The following is a 21929-nucleotide window of genomic DNA, read 5'->3' as shown; positions in this document are numbered from 1 at the left end:
TAGGCTTTGAGAGAAAGTTACAGAACCTTACAAGTAATTTTGAAAGGGGGATGGTCTGTGGGAGGCAGGTTTCTCACTGCTGGAGTAGCGGTTGCCGATAAGCAAAGAGAAGACTAGAATGATCTGTGCGTGAACCCACGTTTTACTTAATGGAGATACTGTTGGATGCATGTAGAAAGGTGCACAGATGTATGCACACATCAGTTAGCTCACACGAAGTTCTGTGCTCCGTCAGTGGGGAGGGCTTAGAAGCCACCGGACATGGTGCCCAGACCTTAGTTAATACCATTCTGTGTTCAAAGCAATTAAGATTTCTTTGGAAAATGGCTGGGTCCTAGGACTGGGGCAATAGCTATATAACAGCCTGGGACATCTGAGTTTGCCAGAAAGTAAGGAGGCTCTCAAATCCCACCATCGTGGGGTTATGTCCAAGGCACTCAGGAGCTTTTTGAAAGAGCTTCTGATGGCCAAATATGTAATAATTTAAGCAACGCAATTAGACTGATATTATATTATACCCAAAGTGTACAGTAAATATCCTTAAGCCTATGCTGATACAAAGAAATGACCGAATAAATAGAGAAAAGACAAACCTCTCCTGTAAAAGAATTAGAGTTTATATAAACACTCCAGTCTCCGGGGACAGGGGGGAAAGAACTCTCTGCTCCTTAGGTGTGGGCTGCTAGGGATTTCCTGCCAAAAAGTACTGTGTGGAAAGGGCAGGAAAAGTACAGTGATTAAACCGACAAACACTGTCTCAGCCAAATGATCACGATTGACATGAATAAGTCACGTCTGTAGTGTGTACCCTTGATAAATGACAAACACAGCATGTTACCTCTGTGATCTTCTCCCACCACCCCCCCCCCACCCCAGAAAAAAAACAAAACCCAGTAACCCCAACTAAGCCATGAGAAAACAGTTCCCCAACTGGGATTTAAAAAATATCTACAAAACACCTGACTGATATACTCCAAAACTGTCGCGGTCATCAAAAACAAAGTTTGGGGCACCTGGCTCTGTCAGTTGAGCATCCGACTGCAGCTCAGGTCATGATCTCGCGGTCAGTGGGTTCAAGCCCTGCGTCGGGTTCTGTGCTGACAGCTCAGAGCCTGGAGCCTGCTTCAGATGCTGTGTCCCCCTCCCTCTCTGCTCCTCCCTTGCTCATGCTCTGACTTTAACTCTCAAAAATAAACACTAAAAAAATTAAAAACCAAGTTTGAGAAACTGTCACATCGAAAAGCCTATGGACACATGACCAGTAAATATGTGCTATCCTGGATGGCGGACTGAAGCAGTAAAATGCAGAAGGACCCTGGGTATCAGCTAGAAAATCTAAATATGAATTTCAAATCAAAATAGTATTCAATATTGATTAGTTGTGCAAATGAACCGTAATATATTTTCAAAATAGAAACTGGGGTAGGTGGAAACTAATGTATCCCCAGTTTTTCTGAAGATCTAAAAACATTCCAAAAGTTTTATTAAAATTTAGTATTTTAAATTTGACTAAGGATTTATAATGTAGTCAGTATTTTGCAAGATGATACCAAAATTTTTTCTGGATGTTTATTTTTTTTAAAACATCTGTTTATTTTTGAGAGTGAGAATGCAAGGCGCAGGGGGAGCAGAGAGAGAGGGAGACACAGGATCTGAAGCAGGCTCCAGGCTCTGGGATGTCGGCACAGAGCCGGACATGGGGCTTGAACTTCTGAAGACTGAGATTGTGGCCTGAGCCAAAATCAGATGCTTAACCACCTGAGCCACTGGAAAAAACCAACTGGGTTTTTTTGTTTGTTTGTTTGTTTTTTGCAAAGACCTTATTTTTGGGTTTTTACGCTTTTCAGACTTCAAAGATAAGACATCGGCACTGTCTCAGATACTGGCTTCGTAATATACATGGGGGTGGCTGAGCATTATAGTTAAGTGTTTCAGAAGTTTCTGTAGGTATCCTGATAGATGTTCCTCTAAAGAACGTGAGAAAAATAAGGCAACTTCCAGAGTGCCAAAACTGTCACTCTAGGATTGCAGAGACATTGGGGGATGTGGAGTAAGAGGAGCCGTGTGTGGATGTGGAACACTTTCTGCAAGGACGGCCCGTATTTCTATTTTGAACTTCTCTCACGACCGTGTTCCTTATTCCATTTGGTTTTTGTTAACCATGTTGTTGTTTTTTTTTTTTTTTTTTTTTTTTTCCTCAGAGAAGTGACGTCTTTGCAACTGCAAAGATTAGTGGCTAAACTGTACAGTGATAATGGAGAATTAAGCAAAAATACTGAATTCTTGGGATGAGCTATCTTTTGATATTAGAAAAAAAAACCAACTAATTTTGCTGGCTCGTTTAAATAACAGGGCACGGTTGGTTTGCCGGAATGTTTTCTACATGCCTGTGTCTTTCCTTCCCAGCTGACAGCTCTTGACTTCACCTTTCTCTCCAGACAGCCTGCCGACTATCTTAGTCTCTCTCCACACCCCTCACTTTCTCTACACTCTCCCTCAGGGAAGCTGAAATGTCAGCTTTGACTCGGAAAAAGATGGATTCACCATCGGCTCATTTCTCCTTTACGCCATTCTTCACTATGTTGTTTGCCTGTGCATATGCAATTAATACAACTAAGAAAGGACTGTGGTCGTTATTTTTAGTTGCCTTCTCCCCTAATCCAGTTGAGACCTCTCCCAGAATCATTCGGAGAGGAAAACTTACCTCCGATTCCCCTGCCTGCCCCCTACTCATTAAAACCACAACAAAACAAGACCGCTTGCAAACTTCCAGTGGCTCTGTTCCAAATGATGGGGGAGACATTGAAGTTTAACCCATTCCTCCAGACTAGGTGCTGCTCTGCCTAACAGATGAGAAGTTTAGGGAATAGTTGCATATTACTGTAAAAATAAGTGTATCCTAGTTTATAATGGAGGAGACCTCTATTTCTTTTTTAGTAGGAAGGATGGTTTCTGGGAGTGTGGGCTTTTGATAACCAATGTTAAGTTCCCCTTAACACCTAGTCAGTTTCTAATGGAGTCTCTGATTGTACATATAGAATAACATTCAGTATTTTAAATCCTTATTGTTACTCTCAGAGAATCGCAGAGCCTCCTTAATTTTGTTTGAAAATCCAAGGAGACCCCTTCCTCCAGGGCGATTAGAGGGTCCAGTCTTATCTGGGATCGCAATGGAGCCTAGAACAGATAAAGCTGTCGCTTAGCCTAGAGATAGGAATGTCCAGGGGGAAAGTCACAGAGCGGTGGCCAATAGATAGGGGTCAAGGGGAGAGTAATATTGATGAAAATTAAGTTCAGAAATGAAGATCAGTTATTAGAAAAGGATCCCTTCATAGGAGTTATTAGACATCTGAATAGAATCCACTAGACAAATGCGGCTGACCAGGGACATTAAACTTAAGGGGTGGGGGGGGGGGTCACAATTCATAGGATTAGGCAAAAGAAGCTACTGTTTGACATGTTGTGTCTATGAGCATCAAGAGAAAGTCCTCCTGCCCAAATTACAGAAGATAGAAACCAGTGTTAATAACAGCTTCCTAGTGCACAGGGCACTCTTCTGGAGGAAACGGACATGGTCTCTGACACACGAGCAGATCGTTCATTCTGCAATAAAATATTGGAGCCAACGCCTTGTAAATGATAGCCAGAAATAATGTGAGAAAGAGAACATACTTAGTTGCAGTTAGAAAAGAAATTTAATGATGCAAGCATAGACGATAGTAACTAAGCCAAAACTTGAAACTGAAACCTCTTTTTATCAAGGAAAACATTAATTGGTATTCTGTGAAGTTCTAGATTCCAACAATTGCTTCCTCAGTAGGTGTGACAAGGTTATTAAGGCTGATGTGAAATTACTCCCAACTGTGGGGGGAAAAAAAAGTTTACAGATTTAATATAAAACATTTGAAGGTTTTATGGTTTTTTTTTCCATTTGGAAATTTGGCAAATAAATTGCCAATTCTTCCTATAGATATTGTCCCATAATGAAAACACGTTCAAACAAGAGCTGTGTAGGAGATCTAGAAGTATATACGATGCCATGTACCATAAAGAATCCTTCAGCTCTCCTGGAATGATGTAGGTTAAAATCAAACTAGCCAGCTGTCTCCAGTATCACAGTTGGCAGCTAGGGGATAGGTTGTTGCTGTATTCCTTATGTCAAGAAATCTCCCTCTTCTAACAGTGGAAGTTTTCCATTCAAACAAAGCATTTTGTGTAACTCAGTGAATAAAATGCGTAAAAGCTGATTGCTTTGAAGCTGGTAAGGGTGAGGGGTATCTTTTTTACCACTTTGCCTCCTCATCAGCCTCTGCGGTGGCCCCAAGTAACTCTGGGGAATTCTAGGGTTTTCTGGAACATAATTTAAAAAACGCTGTTGTAAACTACATCTACATAACCTTCAGCTTCCAAATTGCTGCACTCTTGTATTAACAATTAGTTAATTGTTAATTGGAAGCCATAGGGAAATCACTGAACTTCTCCCCACCCCACTAATTTTACTGAGGAAAAATGGCACACGGTAAAAATGCAAATAGCAAAAAAAAAAAAAAAAAAAAAGTTACGTAAAAATGAGGCTGCTTCCCATATTTCTCTGTTGTATTTCCCCTGATAGATTGTTTCTTACAAATCTTTCCAAAATAGTTGATGCATATACATGCACACGTGTGTATCCACATGCCCCTTTTTTATACAATTGAAAGTAAAATGCATACAGACGTGCACTTTGCTTTCTGCACCTAAGAATAACCATTAGAGTTCTCTCTATATTTGAGTATATACTTTTATTAAACATTGCATGAAATTTCAATATTTGAATGTCAGTATTTTATCAATCAGTAATAGACTATTAGATTAAGATATTTATACATTAGTTATTTAATGGCCATCTTTACAGAGATATTTGCAAATGTGTGCAAACACTTACGTATGATGGAGTCCCGGGGTGGAAATGCTGGGGAGTTACTGCAGAATTGCCCTTCTGTGAGCTATGGAGACCAACATTGACCATGGTCTGAAAGGGATCAGACTTCCCCTTCCTCCATCACATGCTATGTCATCACGTCTATTTATCTTTGTCAGAGATTTGAAAACACTGCATCATTTTTTATTTTAACTTGAATTCCTTAATAGCTTGTAGATAGAACATATTTTTATATATTTCAAAACCATTTCATTAACTTCTTTCTATAAATTGCCTGTTCATAGTGGTAACCAATTTTCTAATTAATTTCTAAGAACCTTTCTAATATTCAGGAAGCTGCCCCTTTTTTATATGGTTTGGAGAAAAGTCTACATTCTTTGGCTTCTGATTTCGATGTAAATGCTAATTGTGAGTTCTAATGTCAGACATATATACACACAGGCCGTCTGGTGGCCTAGATAAAATGCATCATTAAAACAGAATTTTCCTTTGTTTCTAGGAGAACAATACATATCTTTAGTCGTGTGTTTCTTCCGTTTCAGTAATGAGGGACATGTAGGCTTATTTTTTCCTTTTTTATTCATGGTTGTTGGGAATTTCACAGTCAAATTGAAGAGTCAAGTTTGTATTTGCCACCATTTTTAGTAAATTTTATCCTCCACTTTACAGTAGACTTTTCATTGTAGCTTCATATTTTAGTGGACAACTTAAAAATATTGCCATTTTGTGGGTCTGTGTATAGATTCCAATTCATATGGGGTGTGTTGTGTGTATGTATCAGTCAGCCAGGGTTGGGGGGAGACAGGATCCGTTCTAAGAAGCCATGAAGTTATTAAACTAGACAGAAATGTTAAGAATTTTCCTTCTTGTAATTAGAAGCACATGTGTTCTGGATGTCTATCTCTAGTAAACTGCCAAAAAAGAACAATATGTCCTCATTTACGATGTTGGGAGTTGATGGGCTGAACTAGGTGGTTGTCATCTGTGTCCCCTCATGCAGTCGCAGCTGAAGGTGGTGCCCTCAAAAAACTCTGCTGACCTTCTGTCACTTGTATTGGGATGGCTGACTGAGCGGGGATGGTCCTCTGTGACCTCCCTCAGGGGACGAGCTTGACCTCCTCTACAGCCTGACCATCTCCACAAAGGTGGGTTTCTTACATGGTGGCGTAGAATCCCAAGAAATTCAAGGGCAGAAAACCTAGATCTTGATTCTCCAAGGGATGGCCATGAAAGGATTTGGGACCATCTTTAATCTCAGATACCATGCAGTAAGGGTGCATTACTTTTGGATAAGTTTCTTAGGAATATATACTGTGTGGGTATACATATACATAAATATAGATCCATGGACGTTCTGTGCTCTGCCATATGTAATTCTGTGCATGTGGTACCACTGCACTAATGGCATGTCCTACCCTTCATCCCCTCCTCACCACTGAACCAGCTGGCTGTCATAATCCCCTGTATATCTATCTAGATCTTTTTGGAAATAGACACAGAACAATGTTTAAGGTGAGATTGCTTAAATATTACTGATATAATGGTAATTTTAATGCAGTGGTGTAAGAACTTTTTATCTGGGGAATTGCTGGGATGGTATAATTCTTTGAGGAGGGGGCTCAGCAGGGAATGTATCTAAATGCTCACATAATCACGGAAATTTTGAGTATGGTAAAAATTTATGGATGATAGCGTTTTCTCAGGATAAATGGATTTTTGGGAAAGTCAGAACTGCAGTGCTACAGACGCCGGTGGTTGCACTCGGACGGATGTGACGTGCAGTCCTGGCTCTGGTCTCATTTGCCGGGAGCCTCTGAACGCCGTCAGCTTCCGTTTCTCCTCCTGTGCCAGAGTTGCCTGTCTATCGCAGCATAAAAAACTACCCCAAAGCTTGGAGGCTGCAAACAACAACGGTTTATTATGTCTCTGGACTGTGTGGGTTACCTGGGAGCTTTTTCTACCAATCTGCCTTAAATTTGCTTGGACGCTGCTGGCTGGCCCAAGCCCTGGTTCGGCTAGGATGGCTGAATTGTCTGCAGTCTGCACGTGGTCTTGCGTTGCAAACTTCCTCACCGCATGGCGATCTCTGGGTCCCAAACAGTGCAAAGGCGGAGATTGCAGTCCTGTTGAAATCTGGGCCCTGCGACGCACATGATGTTGCTTCTCTGCCATCCACTGATTAATAGACCAGGTTCACGGTGGGGCGAAAGAGGCTGTGCTTCCTGGTGGCAGGAATTGCAAATGATACATAGCCATATTTCCTCTTCTGGAAGCCCTAAAACCTCAAAATGTCAACAAAAAATAATACACGTGTTTAATGCAGTGTCTAGATTTTTCAATACGTTTTCCAGCATAAAACTTTGGCTGTTCTTAGCATTTGTGATTGCTATTTCCTGAGGACTTCTCAGTGATCAGTCCCTGATACGTTCAGAGTTTGTAATGAGGCTGCAGGAGGCACAGCTGTATTCTCCTGACAGTGGCTCTGGTTGGTATGAGTTTCAAACGCACCTTTAAAGTTAAAGGTGATTGCGTTCGGGACGACCACCTTCCCTGTTCCTATGGCTGCTTTCCTCCTTGACTGCTCCTCATCTTTCTTTATAGCGCATATTTCCACCTAACATAAGTACGTCTTCATTTGTTTATTTCCTCTCTTCTTCACGAGATAAAGAAGTCTGTATGCTTGCTTTCCTTTTGGAACCTCAGGGACGAGAAACTGAGGTCTGTGGGGTTGAAGGGGTGAATGAATGATTCCACCAGTTGCAAAACCCATACCCTGTTAACAAAGGGTGGGGCAAGCAGTTGAGTATGACTGACATTGGTTTTATAATAAGGGTGAGTGAGCAAAACTTGTTTAACCTCAGTACCTTTTTTTAATTTTTTTTCTTGGCTGAAATTTATATTTCTGAGAGTCTGCCCCACCTCCCAGGGCGGGGGGAAGGGGGGGTGGGGCGGAAAACAACACCTACTGAACAACTTACCATTCCTTTATCAGCGTTTTAAACATTCCTGAAGTACAGCAAAATGCATTATAACCTCAGATAACTTTTTTTTAATATTGTATTTTTAGCTCTTGGCTCAAGGTCCCAGAACTTATATTCAAGAAATCCTACCAATCCTAACATGCCTTCTGAGGCTCCTCTGAAATACTGTAGAATAATAACTGATTTCTCTTTACAAACTTGTTTAAGGAGTCAGATTTAGAATAATTGTTTCCGAGTATCTATGTATGAATGATGGTACTTTGTTATGAAGGACTTTGTTGTGTATCATAGTTAATTTGAAAATCAGCATGGATTGCTTTACTTAAAATCCAAAGTGTAAACCTAAGAGGCTTCACGATGACATAAGGTTATTTTAAGAAAACATTCTCAGTGGCAAACACTGTTTTACTAAAATCCGTCTCTTTAGATGGGAGAAAATGACCTAAGGCAGAATGAGATTTCAAGAACAATATTGTATGAGTACCATTTAAGTCTGTTGTATTTAGTGGACACAAGTGAAGATAACTGATCTCAGTAAAGCATTAAACTTTTGAATGTCAATTAGACCTTTTAATTAATAAGCATTGAACCTTTTTGTAAAGAACATAATGTAAATATATACTTTTTTTTTCCATGCATTTTTATTCCTAAGGAGTCTGGTGGGTTCTTTGAAAGTAAAAATGGTCTTTAGAGCCTGCCATTCTGGCATAATTAATATTATGCTGAAACAGTTCTTTCCGTTTATAAATGTATTTATCTTACTTGATTTGAAAATAAAGCGATGAGGAAGGTAGGGCCTAAACAATTATCTGCATTTTTCAGGCAGAACTGCTGAGGTTCAGAGAATCTGTCTGTCACACATGCAAGGTGCACAGCTGGTGAGTAGTGGAACTAAGACTAGAATCTGGGTGGTCTGCGTTCTACTCCATGAACTCCCCGACCATAACCACCACCTCTACAGGCACAACACTCATACTCAGATTCCATAAACTCCCCTCAAGACCCCTATAAAGAAGGTGCTATTAGCCTCATTTTTCAGATGGAAAGATGGAGGTTACAAGGGGGCACATAGTGTGCCCTAAGGTCGTAGAGCTAACAAGTGGCCGAGTGGGTAAGGGAACCACAGAAGTTTGTGCCTGTGATAAATGATCTTTCCTTTATGCTGCTTACTCTTCTTTGGTATGTTATGGGAATGTTCATTTCTCTTAGTGTTTCCAGCAGCTTACCAGAACCATGGTTCCACTAAGATTGAGGGCTTGAGCGTGTATGGACTTGTGTATGTACTGTCTCTATGTAACCTCATTCCTTCTGGTTATCCCTCCCTCTCCTGGTTTTTTGTTTTTAAGCTCTGTACCAACTGGTACCAAATGGAAAATATCGATGTGCTATGGTGATATTTGCTCCTTTCCAAGTTCAAGGTGCTCACATTTTTATTCTGAATGAAATTATCGCATTGATTTTTCAAATCCTATAAAGTATGAAGCCTAGGACAGTGTGAGAATCCACCCTAGGAGCAAGGACTTTAAAATGATTTGTGACTGCTCTTCAAATGGAACAGAGGGGGGTTAGGAAGTATTTCCTGTAAGGATGATGCTGATTTTCATCGTTGTAAAAAATCTTGCCAGGATTGAAGCTATATTCATTCTTCACAAGCCAAAATACCTTCGTCATATATATGGGTGCTAAGAATTTTTTTTTTAACTCATCTTTCTGAGAGCTTATTTGGCCAAGAATTAGAAATAGACTGCATTTGTGAATAAGTGGATATCTGCTCCAATTCCTCAGTTCAAATGCCGTTGAAGACAGAATGAAATAGAGCACCCATAGTTCTGTTCTGGGGGCTGTGGATTGAATTAGAATGGAGATTGAAATAATTGTTGTCCTTAAAGGCAGAGAATCTAGTTCTTAGGCAAGAAGATAGGGATGTTTTCTTTTCCGTCTACACTCCCTGTTCTATTAAGTGATTACATATATCATTTCAATTACACTGGGATTGATAATCTAATTCCAATGTCAACACGTTAATTCTCTGACATTGAATTAGAAATAAGATGAGATTTCTTAAGAGCTTTTAGTAAAAGAATGCATCTGAAGCTTATGGACCTAAAAGGGAATGACTAGGACACTTCATGACTCAAATCATTTTTAATATAAATTATTGCATACTTATCAAATATGATGTTTAAATAGTTTAATTGGAAATTCTTAAGGGGTGCCCGTGTGGCTCAGTCAGTTAATCGTGATCCTCAGGGTCGTGGGTTCGAGCCCCACGGCAGCTCTGTGCTGACAGCTCAGAGCCTGGAGCCCGCTTCAGATTCTGAGCCTCCCTCCCTGTCCCTCCACTGCTTGCGTGCTCGCGTGTGCACTCTCTGAAAAATAAACATTTAAAAAATAAAATGGAAAATACTTACCTTAAAAAATCATTTGGGTTTAAGAAAATGAAGCATTATAGGAAACAAATGCCATAAGGTGTCAGTATTCTAGCAGATAAGTATCCTTGAGTCTATGTATTTTACACATGACATGATTTGCCTAACACATGCATTTGCTTTCCGTAAATGTACAGAATTTGTTTCTATCGTGTAATTGTTTGGCTCACTTGAGCTTTATCATAATAGCATGTCTTAAAAACTTCCTACTTTAAGGGCATAGTTTTTCAGTCCGTGAACATGTCTTTCACAAGTGTCTTTGATCCCCAGTGGGGGGCCCCAGTGCTACATTTCCACGTTGAAGAGGAGATCCCCAAGTCTGATCTGTTCTTAATCTTAATTCCATTTATCTCCCAACAAAATATCACAAAAATCTTTCTACTCTCAAATGTTGGGATGCTGACCGTAAGGAATGCGCAGCTCCCAGAGCTTCTCCAACAAAAACTGTTGTTCCTCCTCACGGGGACGATTCTTCTCTTTAGAAACCACGAGGTGTTTTTTCTGGTGAGTTATTCCAGGAGTGTAGACTTGTAACAGCTGACCGAAGGTCCTGGAGGAGATTGCTCTTCGATGCAGTAAACTGAACGTACACCGTCCTGCTTATGGGGCGTGGGCTCGCTAACAGGAAAGCTTTCCTTGCCCGCGTTTACTTCACCATCCAATCCTCTTAGTTGAACGGCATGTTTGGTACGGTACTTACTGGGTCACGATGAGGAAACCCTGCCTTTCTGTTCACTTGGATTTGGAAGATGGGAAGTCTTGCCTGTATTTCCCTCTTCAGTCTTGGCACAAGTGGGAGCTCTCTCTATATTAAAAGAAAGAACACTTTTTGGAGAGGCTGCAGATACGCATGGGGAGATCGTTAGTAGGTACTTCAGTGGCTCTTGCTTCAAGTTGTTCACGGTGCTTTGTAATCGGAGTAAACCGTGTTAGGTCTTCGGGGCTGCTGGTACAACTTGGATTCAGGAGCGTGTCGCAGAGCGTAGTGGAGGCTTGTGCGGAATTATTCCGGGACGTAGCAGTATCTACCCTCCCTGAGTCTGTGTGTCTTGTTTGATCTTGCCGGAGCATTTGGTCTTTGGGTCGCACATATGCTCGTTGGAATTTGTAATTATCTTGCTGTGGACTCTGTCTCTGCCATGTTTGTTGCTCTCGGACATCTGGCACCACGTAGTCCATGAGCCTGTAGAGGGGAAGTATTACTGCAGACGACACTACCCTGTAGTAGTGGTCCGCTGGACAAAGTTATCGTGTGCAGAGGCAGAGTATGACTCCAGACAACACCACCCTGTGTTACTGGTCCATCGGACAGACTTAGAGAGGTATCTACCTTGGGTGGAGTTTTAGAAGTTCGAAACGAGCATCTTGGGACCCTAGGTTTTGGGCCCGCTGGATCAGTGCATGTAAGAATTTGACAGGATGCAAATCAACAAATGGTTCTTGCTCGAGTGACCAACAGGCTTTACACTCTAGGGTCTACTTGCACTGTTCAGATTTTCAAGGATGATTGGATTAGACCTGCCTTACTCTCTGAACCTGTTGAAGCCAATGTCCTAAACTTTTCAGATCCCATAATTTTATACCTCCTTTAAAAGGTGCTAGTGATTCAAACCCTGTCACATTGACTCCTGCTAAACCTAGTAGCCCACTTCCAGAATTTTCGTTCAGCACCGCTGGAAAAAACATGAGTCCAGTTATTCCACCAAACATCCTAAGACCTTAGGGTTTGGGACTTAATCATGGACACACACCTTATAGTAGCATCCTTCATCAAGGACTTGAAGTTCCAGGATTCAGGACTGGTTTTACAGGTGTGCCAAGTCGACTGGAGCTAACAATACAATTGGACAAGTGAGACCATGATGTACTTATGTACTTAGGAATATTGATCCCTTGACTTCCAATTCATTTAGTAATCAACTGTGTATTGAATGTTCAATCATTTACTCTACGTGTTAGAGAATAGTATGTTCAGGTTACATGAAATCAAGGAAAATAAATTTTTGTAAAATTTATTTGGGGCTGCGAGAACCTTCTAAATATTAGGGTTATACTTGAGGAAGCAGATCTGTCACATTATTAAGTATTCTCTTCAGTGAAATTTATAAACATGCTTCTTGAATAATGACATACATTCTAGGAAAGGGGGGAGAAAAGTGTCCATTTTAAAAGTCTCTTTTATAGCTTTTCCAAACTTAATTCATACGTTTTTGTTTGATTTATATCTTGCAAAGGAAAAGTAAAAGTTTTTATCAGAAATTCTAGAACATGTTCTGTCTAGCATAGCTTAAAAGACTTATTGATTTTTTTAATAGTGTTTCTCATTAAAATATTTTGTTACATTTGTAAGTAGTTCTTAAAGTGTTTTATTTTGGTTAAATGAATAACAAATCCTTTGTTAATGAACAATGAAGGAATTCCAGTTTTCTGTATTACATTTAATCAAAGACCAACATTTAAAAAATGACATAAAAAAAAATACTGACATAATGATGGAACTTAAATTTTTTGTCACCCTTTTGATTGGCATTTTAATCTTTTTTAACAAAAAATCAAATATATTGCCAAAATATATGGAACCCTATGTATAATGTGGGATTGGATATCTTTTCAAAGTTGCATAAACAGTTTGAGTTTATATTATGATTTTGCTGAAATAGACCTTAGTTTATAGAATACAGTATTGGGAGATCTGTAATGGTCAATTTCTAACTTATTTTGCTTTGTCAAAGTCATAAATTGATGAAGTGTGAGAGTCACGTGGATTATTTTATTTTTTGTTCTGATTATTTTCCAAACGTAAATGTTAAGGACTTGCCAACATGGCCAGTATTACTTATAAGAAGTATCACAAGCAACGTTCACCAATTAAGACAAAAAAGGAAAAAAAAAAAAAAAAGGTTGGGGTCATATTTAAGGTAGTTTGTTCAATTGGATGAACCTAGAGAAAACCAGATGAAGGGAAGAAAGGGGAAGAATTATTTAGTTCTTGCCAAAAACACAGATGATTCAGGTCAAATTCATTGGTTAATAATGATTCATTTCTCCATTGGATATGGGTGTTTAAGGTTTCATTTATTAACCACAAATCAATGAGTGTTTTCATTTGAAATAGTAGTATAGGTTGCCTTTATGGTGAAATTAAAAAAAAAAACCCTGTAGCTGTTAAATTCAAACAAAATGAACTATCAACAATTTATCAAATCATACACTGGAATACTCGCATGGAATGTGAGGAGTCCAAGTTTAAGCTTTTGGGACAAGGTTTTCTTTAAAATCAGAAGAGTTTCAGGTCTTCTCAAAATCTTACCAAAACTCCCAAAGGGCGTATTCAGGTAGAATTCTATTCCTTCTTTCTTAACATTTTTCTTTTCATTTTTTAAATGAAATTTATTGTCAAATTGGTTTCCATACAACACCCAGTGCTCATCCCAAAAGGTGCCCTCCTCAGTACCCATCACCCACCCTCCCCTCCCTCCCACCTCCAGAATTCTATTTAATAGTTGGTAAGCAGAATGGTACAGTCCAAGACTGGCTTGAATTCCCCTCCAGAGGAAATTACTTGCAGGAAATGCAAACAAGTCAGTGGGTTATTATTTGATACTTTATCACCTATGAAGAGAGCCATGTAATATATACAGCATATTATGAATATGAAAGACACTGCACTCCTGATGATTTTTTGCATAATAACAGGTACTGAAATTGTTACATTTGCTATGATCTCATATGGTAAAAACAATTGCATATGTTCTTCTATGTTGTGTGCTATTTCAAGCATGCTGACTCCACAGTTCCCTCCGAACATAAACGTCTGGTTTCTCTAAGTAGAAGCAGGAGTGCCATGGGCTCTAATTGCCCTGAGCCCAATCAGGTATGTTTTTAAGGGTAAGAAATCATTTAGGGCAGTGGGAGATGGGGACCAAGACCTAGAATGTAGGTGTCTGTAAGCATCACAGAAAAGATTCAGGAACCGCTTCAGAGCCCAGGGACCACACACGAACAGCCGCGAAGGATCTCCTTCTCTGAAGCAGACTCTAGGTCACGGGGCCCTGGGAACCCATGCCATAGCCAGGAAACTCAGCAGCACCCGGACCAAGCTCCTGCAGATGGAGTCGTGGCCACAGGCCTGCGTTGTCTACAAGTTTCCAGAAACCAGCGGCGTCACACAGATTCGCCACCTTCGACTGGTAGAGGAAACCATCTGATGTGGTTGTCATCGGGCTGATACAGCGAGACGTCAGCCAGGCTGTTTGCCGTTCTGCAGATTCCAGCATCACACCCATTCCCGGCCTCTGCTGATTGCGCCCCCTTCCTCGGGCTTCAAGGCCAGCAGTTGTGGGCCCGGTCCTCCTCGCCTGGCGTTACTCGGGCCCCTTCTCTGTCTTCCTCTTCCACTTGTCACTGCCCCCACGACGGCATGGGGCCCATCAGGACCATCCCGGATGATCCCTCTGTGTTACATTCCACTGATGAGCAGTCCGGGACTCATTTCATGTAGCATAACCTACTCCCAGGTTCTGACGGAGGCTATTTCTCAAGTGCCGTATTAGTAATCATCTTGTTTATGGTATCACCTACTGTATGAGTGGTCATCTGGTTTATAGTATCACCTAGCTCTTAAACTGTGGCCTAAAACCGAATGGTTCACATATTTCTTAATTTCTGTATGTGTTTTTGGTGTTGTTTTGATTTATTATTGGCCGCTGGTTATTTGGACAGCTGCAACACCACACGCTCTCTCTAACGCTTTCTGCCTCTGTGCCTTTCTTCTGCCTCTCATGCCTGCCGTTTCAGGAGAAGTTTATAAATTGAGGGTAACAGACCTGCGTTAATTTTTTTTCGTATGAGCGCAAGTCCTGATGATACCCCTTTCTCTGACAGTTTGCACCAGCCCGACTCTGACTCAGTTTTTAAAATTCTTCTCTTTTGGCAAGAAATTCCTGGCTTTCCTGGGTTCCTTAGCTGATACTTGTTCTTGGATGACTGTTGCGTTGTTGTTCTTGGTTGTTCAACAACCTTCCCTCTTCTAGAAGGACCATGGGAAATCTGATAGTCACCAGCCAAAGGAGACCTAACTGGGACTATGTTCTCTACTCTTTTCCCTTTTCTCCACCTTTTTTTAATACTTTCATTTGTGTATTTTTCATTTTTAAAATCTGGGTACAGTTGATAGTTTTGGGCAAACAGCACAGTGATTCCAGTTCTCTGCATCTGCTGTTCTCATAAGTGCACGTATCACCACATGGCATTGTCACCACCACTGCTCCTGGTGTGGTGCCTTTATCCAAGGGACCTCCTCACTTGGTGACAGTGACCTGGAGCCTGTGCTTCTCACTCCCCCTCACCCACACTCCCTGTCCCTCCACGCACTCCCCCCAGAAGCCAGCAGTTTGTTCTCTGTATTTATGGGTCTGTTTCTGTTGTCTTGTTTCAGATTCCACGTGAGTGAAATCATATGGTAATGGTCTTTCTCTGGCTGACTTAGTTCCCTTGGCATGATACTCTCTGGGCTCATTCATATTGTTGCAAATGGCAAGATCTCATTTTTATGAGACTTTTTTTATGGCTGAAGAATATTCCATTGTGTATCCGTTCGTTGATGGCTAGACACTTACGTTGCTTCCATATTTTGGTTATTGCAAATAATGCTGGAATAGACTTAGGGTGCATGTATCTTTTAGAATTCGTTTTTTGGGGGGGCTTAGGTGGCTCAGTCAGTTAAGCATCTGACTTCAGCTCAGGTCATGATCTCATGGTTCATGAGTTTGAGCTGCACATCGGAGTGAGCCTGCTTGGGGTCCTCCATCCCCCCTCTCTCCTTACCCCTTCCCCACCCATTCTCTCTCAAAAAATGAACATTAAAAAAATTAATTTTCTTCTTTCATTTTCTTTGGGTAAATACCAAGTAGTGGAATTATATGATCATAAAGTGATTCTACTTCTAATTTTTGGAGGAAACTCCGTAGTGTTATCCACTGTGGCTGCACCAGTTTGCATTCCCACCAACAGTGCAAGAGGGTTCCTTTATCTTCTCATCCTTGCTGGCAACATGTAGTTTGTTTTGTATTTACCACAAGCCATTCTTACAGGTGTGAGGTTATATCCTATCATAATTTTGATTTGTATTTCCCTGCTGATGAGTGACGTTGAGTATCTTTTCATGTGTCTGTTGACCATCTGGATGTCTTCTTTGGAAAACTGTCTATTCAGGTTCTGTTTTTTTGTTTTTGTTTTGCCCATTTTAATCAGAGGAATGTTATTTACTATTACTATTCGATGTTCAGTTGTAGAAGTTCTTTATATATTTTAGGTATTAACTCCTTATAGTTATATATTTGTAAATATCTTTTCCCATTCAGTAGGTTGTCTTTTAGTTGCTGTGGCTAACATAAGAGCAATTATTGCCTGTGCTCTCTTCTAAGAGTTTTATGGTTTCAGGTCTCACAGTTAGGTCTTCAATCTACTTTTAGTTTATTTTTGTGTATGCTGGAAGAAAGTGGTCCGGTTTCGTTCTTTTGAATTGCTGTCCAGTTTTCCCAATACTACTTATTGAAGAGACTGTCTTTTCCCAAGTGCATATTCTTGCCTCCTTTGTCATGGATTAATTGACCATATAATTGTGAGTTCATTGCCGGGATTTCTGTTTTGCTCCATTGGTGTCTTTTTGAGCCAGTATCCTACTGTTTGTTTACGACAGCTTTGTAGTATCTCTCAATATCTGGGATTGTGATGCGTCCAGCTTTGTTTTTCCTTCTCAAGATTGTTTTTGCCATTTGGGGTCTTTTGTGGGTCCATAAAAATTCTGGTGGTATTCTAGTTCTGTGAAAATGCTGTTGATAAGGATTGCACTGAATCTGTGGATTGCGTGGGGTGGTACATCGTTTCCCCCTTTTATTTCTAAGTGAACTTGTCAGTGCTGCTGCGTACGTGGGAACTAGGCTTGCGGGAAGCCCAGCTGCATTCCTCGTTCCCAGACTGCAAGGAACCATGCATGTGCAGATCAGTATCATGTTGAGGGGTGTAGACGTGGAAGCCCTACTACGTGGCTTTGACCAATAGTTTTAGTCCTTATTTAGCTGTGCAGCCTTGGGCGAGTTAATTTCTCCCGGTGTTAATGTGCCCATATGTGAAGTAGTTTTAAGATGTGTGAATTGCAATGTGCTATGTATGAAATAAGTTATTATTTATGAAAAATTTATAAAACACAAATGCTGACATTTTAACAAACAGCCTATTTCTACATGCTTTTTCACACATACGTTCAACTTTTTCTTTACCTTTTCTTTTTTACCTTTTCAATAGTTACTTTATGACCCTTGGTTCCAGACCTTTAGACTGTTAGCACATTTAGAAGAGAACTTTAGGAGAACAATCACATTGAAGAAAGCATCTATAATCACCAAAGGGTGATTATAGTTAGGGTACTGAGCGATGTGATTCTTTACCATCTATAGGGAAAAGGTAGGTTCTTGATGTGGAGAGACCACAGAAATGGCCTATCAATAAGTGAAGATTTGTTTTCTTGACTAAAGACGTTAATAGATGCCATCCCTAACTTCACATATATATAAACTAACATGCCTGATGCTCTGATGTTCATTAAGGTTTTGTTTAAAAAAAAAAAAAATAGGCCCAAGTGACTTTTCCTAGAATGTAAAAACAACTGAATAGGACAATGAATAAATAAGTTAACATTTTATGGTGTCAGAGGGGACAAATAAGCAATTAATTTCCTTTTTTAAGAACACTTAGAGCAGATTCAGGAGAGAGGTGGTGTGAGGTCGTGATAAAAGAGAAAAAATAGAAATAAAAGACAGGAGGGATTTGGGGAGAGAGACTCCTAATTTCTATTGTACTCAGATGTTCACCTGCTCTGAGCGAGAATAATCCACCAGGGAGATAGATATACACCCATAGTTCAGTGTTCATGCTACCAAGCAAAGACCAAAAATGATATTGAAGTTTTATGAACAAGATGATGCCTATATTATTGGAGTAAATATCCTGAAAGTTTTAAGAAAGCTAGAAAAATATAGGTGAGAGTGTACAACTTTATTATATTTAATGTATACTTTGGTTAGCAATTAAAAAAATAGGAAGAGGAAACTGAATACTAAGAAAAATTTTTTTTTTTTTTAGAAAACCATAAGGGTTAAGAGTAAGAGTTCCATGTAAGAGACCAAAATCAAACCATCTAACAAAGAAGAAATTAGCAAGAAAGGTCATCCATAACACAACTTATGGAAGTCTCAAAACACACAATATGCATTTCACTAGAAAATAATCTAATGGTGGCATCTTAAATACCATGGCCAGAGCCTGGAAGGGTGGGCCCATAGGACATGCTATGTTAAGTTTTTGAATTCTCTTCATGAGAAATTGATTCAAACCTGAAGACAGATACATGGGTAATAGATGGAGAGATGGTCGATCATATTTGTTGAAAAGGCAGCTGCTGGTCAGTATGTCGTGGGTAGTTATTCTAACACCGATGCATTCACTCGTTACTAAAATGCTATCTAAAACTGCGAAATTGGTACATGCATACGTGTTTTGTTCTGAAACAGAGGGTTACAGACTTCCTTTGTTCCTTTCCTAAAATGTTTCTAATTTTGTGTTGACTTTTAGGGTATTCTTATTGAGTTTTTAATTATCATGATCATTAATATTACTGGTTTTCCCTGATTAAAACCTTACACTTTAATATAAGAAGTACAATGTGTATTTTATGAGCCAGTAGTTCTGCCAGTAGTTCTGCCACAATGTCAATATCTGTTAACAAAATCTTAAATCATGGCTAAATTATATGTGAGCATTTTCACCAACAGTTAGGTTTGGAGGAGTTACTTTAAAATTTCTGGCTACATGAAGAGTAGATAGAAGTTCTATACTAGGCTTCGTTGCTCTAATTCAGTTCCTTTTCTGATATTGGTACTTCATCTTCTGAGCCTTTATCTAAAAAATGGGAAACTGATAAATTCCTAAAAGGTTAAACATGTCCCTTTAACTCCTTTGCTAAGTAAAGTAGCAAACGGTAGCTTCTTTTAAAGAGATGTTTATTCCTACTTCACAACATCCACAGAATAGGCTGAGAATAACATTGAATTACTATACTGGTCTTTCTTTGGAATCTCCAGGGCACTGTATCTCTTTCTGCCTTCTGATAGTTACGTATTTGTCTCATATCCACGTATATCCTATAAGCTGTTTGAAGACCTATTAGACACCTACTTCATCTTGGAAACCTCCACCAGTAGCTAGATGCTTAGAAAATATGCTAAAATAAAAGCATGTAAGAATGTTGGTTAGTTGTACTAATCCCGGTAAACCAAGTTGGACTAAGATAGGCAGCAGTAGTATGCTATTTTGCATAGAAAGTTTTATGCAAACCAGAATTATCCTGTTTTAAAGATAAACATCAAGGAGGCCTGTTTTCCAGACTGCTAATTACTTAATAACTTATTTTAACACGCTAGAATTTGAGATAAAGTCCTCCTGAACTCTCAAATGGAGGCTGTGCAATGTAAGACATAAGATCCTTATGACCTATAGCACATAAAATGATGGTAGAATAATTAATGTTTCCCTTTCTTTGCTCTAACAAATAAAATTGCCTAGAGAACATAACACCCCAAGCCTGGGGTACCTGGTATACTCTCTTGGTGGCAGTATTTCCTTCCAATCCATCTTTTGAAATGAAGGAAAACTTACTCTAAGGGTAATAGCCAAGAAGTGCTTTACAGCTCATGAGCTACATGTCCTTACTGGGCGTGCTTCATCTTCCTTCAGTGAGTTAAGCCTCCAACTCTTGATTTTGGCCCAGGTCATGATCTCATGGTTTGTGAGATCCATATCAGCATGGAGCCTGCTTGGGATGCTCTCCCTTCTTCTCTGTCCCCTACCCCCCTACCCCCTGCCCCGGGATCATGTTCTTTATCCCTCAAAATAAGTAATTAAACTTCAAAAAAAATGACTAAATGCTTTTAATAGAATAATCTTAGGCCAAGAAGCAAATACTTTGTTGTGTACAGGATTCTATTTACATCCCATCAAATAGAGCACTGACCTTATTAGTAAACCCGAAACCACTAGTTTTGATGAATAACATAACTGATGTATTTAGCCCATTTTAGACAGGTCCAATAGTTTTCAATATTCTTCAAATTTTATTTGAAGAACCCATTAATGAATGCGTGGTCTCCTCGAGAATGAGTAAAATCTAATGTGGAATCTTGAGCCTGTCGGAAAGCTTAGTTGAAAAAAATCCAATAAAATTAAAATATTAATCACTGAAAAGTCACGCAGGAATATTTTACATCTTCTTCCCTGAGTCATCAAAGCTAAAATTGGGAGTCTCCGGCAAACAAACTGAGCATGATTCAGATACTATACGTCAAAACCCAGACTAAACACTCCTGCCCCTTTGCCGGAAAAAGCATTGCTTTAAAAACCAAGTACAAAGAGGTAAGCTTAAATAGCGTCCAAAAAGAATCCTTTCCCGCAAATAGTGGCTCTTGTGAGGAGACCCGACAAGCCTGCGGCAGGAGTTCTCTTGAGGTCCAGTTTCCTCCTCATATCCTGGCTTACAGTCACACGAGTTCTGTGGGGTAACATCCTGATCATGTGTCTAACTTAAACACTGGAATAACCTATAAAAAAAATAGAGAACCAAAGACTGATTTTTCTACGTGGTATTTGGTTGTCTGCGAATTCCACATACTATCAAATGGAATTTTGAGCAAATCAAGATGAGCAGAAAAGATAAATTCCAAATAGTAGGAAATAATTGTCTATAAACTGTTAGCATTTTTTTTAAGTTTTTTTTGAGAGAGTGAGGGAGGCAGAGAAGAGAATGACAATCTCAAGCAGGCTGTGCACTATCAGCACACAGCCTGATGCGGGGCTTGAACTCATGACCTTGAGATGATGCCCTGAGCCAAAGTCAGACGCTTAACTGAAACACCCAGGCGCCCCATAAACTGTTCCCATTTCTAATAACAACTTAATATAAGTGTTGTAAGAGCCATGATTGCAATTTGATAGATGTGGACCTGAAATGTTCCATTGCTTCTTAACATCTGTAGCCTTTTGCAGAGAAGAGTTTCTCCTTTAAGTTCCTTTCTCGAAAACCATTCTGTTTATCTCTATTACTTTTGAGTGTAAGTTTCACAATAAAGTTTTACAAACAGAACTGTAGTTTAAGAAAAATCAAAGTTTCTTATCCTCTCGTGCGGATGTTTGGACGTCCTTTAAATTTTTTACCCATTAATTGAGTGTTGTTTTCATGAGCAAATGTTAAAGTTCAATATGTTAATTAGGTGGGAAGAAAAACCTCACCATGCTGATTAAGCAAATGAACGTAATAAGGGGTCACAAGTGGCTAAGGAGGGAGTTTTTCCCTTTTTTTTTTTTCCTGGCTTTGGAGAAGAAACCAGGGCAAATGCTCTCACTGGTGAGATATAGGCAAAACTGAACTGACGTGGATTTGCAGAGACACAGAAGGACACCCTCCCGTCTGCACTTAAAGATGTAAAAGAACAAGGTGTTAGACCCTTTGACAAGTTTCCAATGCAGAAGTTGTGATAGTGCAGACAG

General features: G+C 39.8%; 1 protein-coding gene and 1 pseudogene across 3 annotated transcripts in view; both read left to right on the top strand.

The window, feature by feature from the left end:
• The window catches only part of LOC145712486 (zinc transporter 6-like), an 18870-nt pseudogene extending 6676 nt beyond the window's left edge, over window positions 1-12194 (top strand).
• The window catches only part of PCDH15 (protocadherin related 15), a 1703323-nt gene that overhangs the window by 250779 nt on the left and 1430615 nt on the right, over window positions 1-21929 (top strand). The gene's annotated exons all lie outside the window — the stretch shown is intronic.

This window comes from Panthera onca, chromosome D2 (genome assembly GCF_046562875.1).
Source record: "Panthera onca isolate mPanOnc1 chromosome D2, mPanOnc1 haplotype 2, whole genome shotgun sequence".
Classification (NCBI taxonomy): Eukaryota; Metazoa; Chordata; class Mammalia; order Carnivora; family Felidae; genus Panthera; species Panthera onca.
Note: the sequence above shows the minus strand (reverse complement) of the source record. Positions and strands in the feature narration are given on the sequence as shown.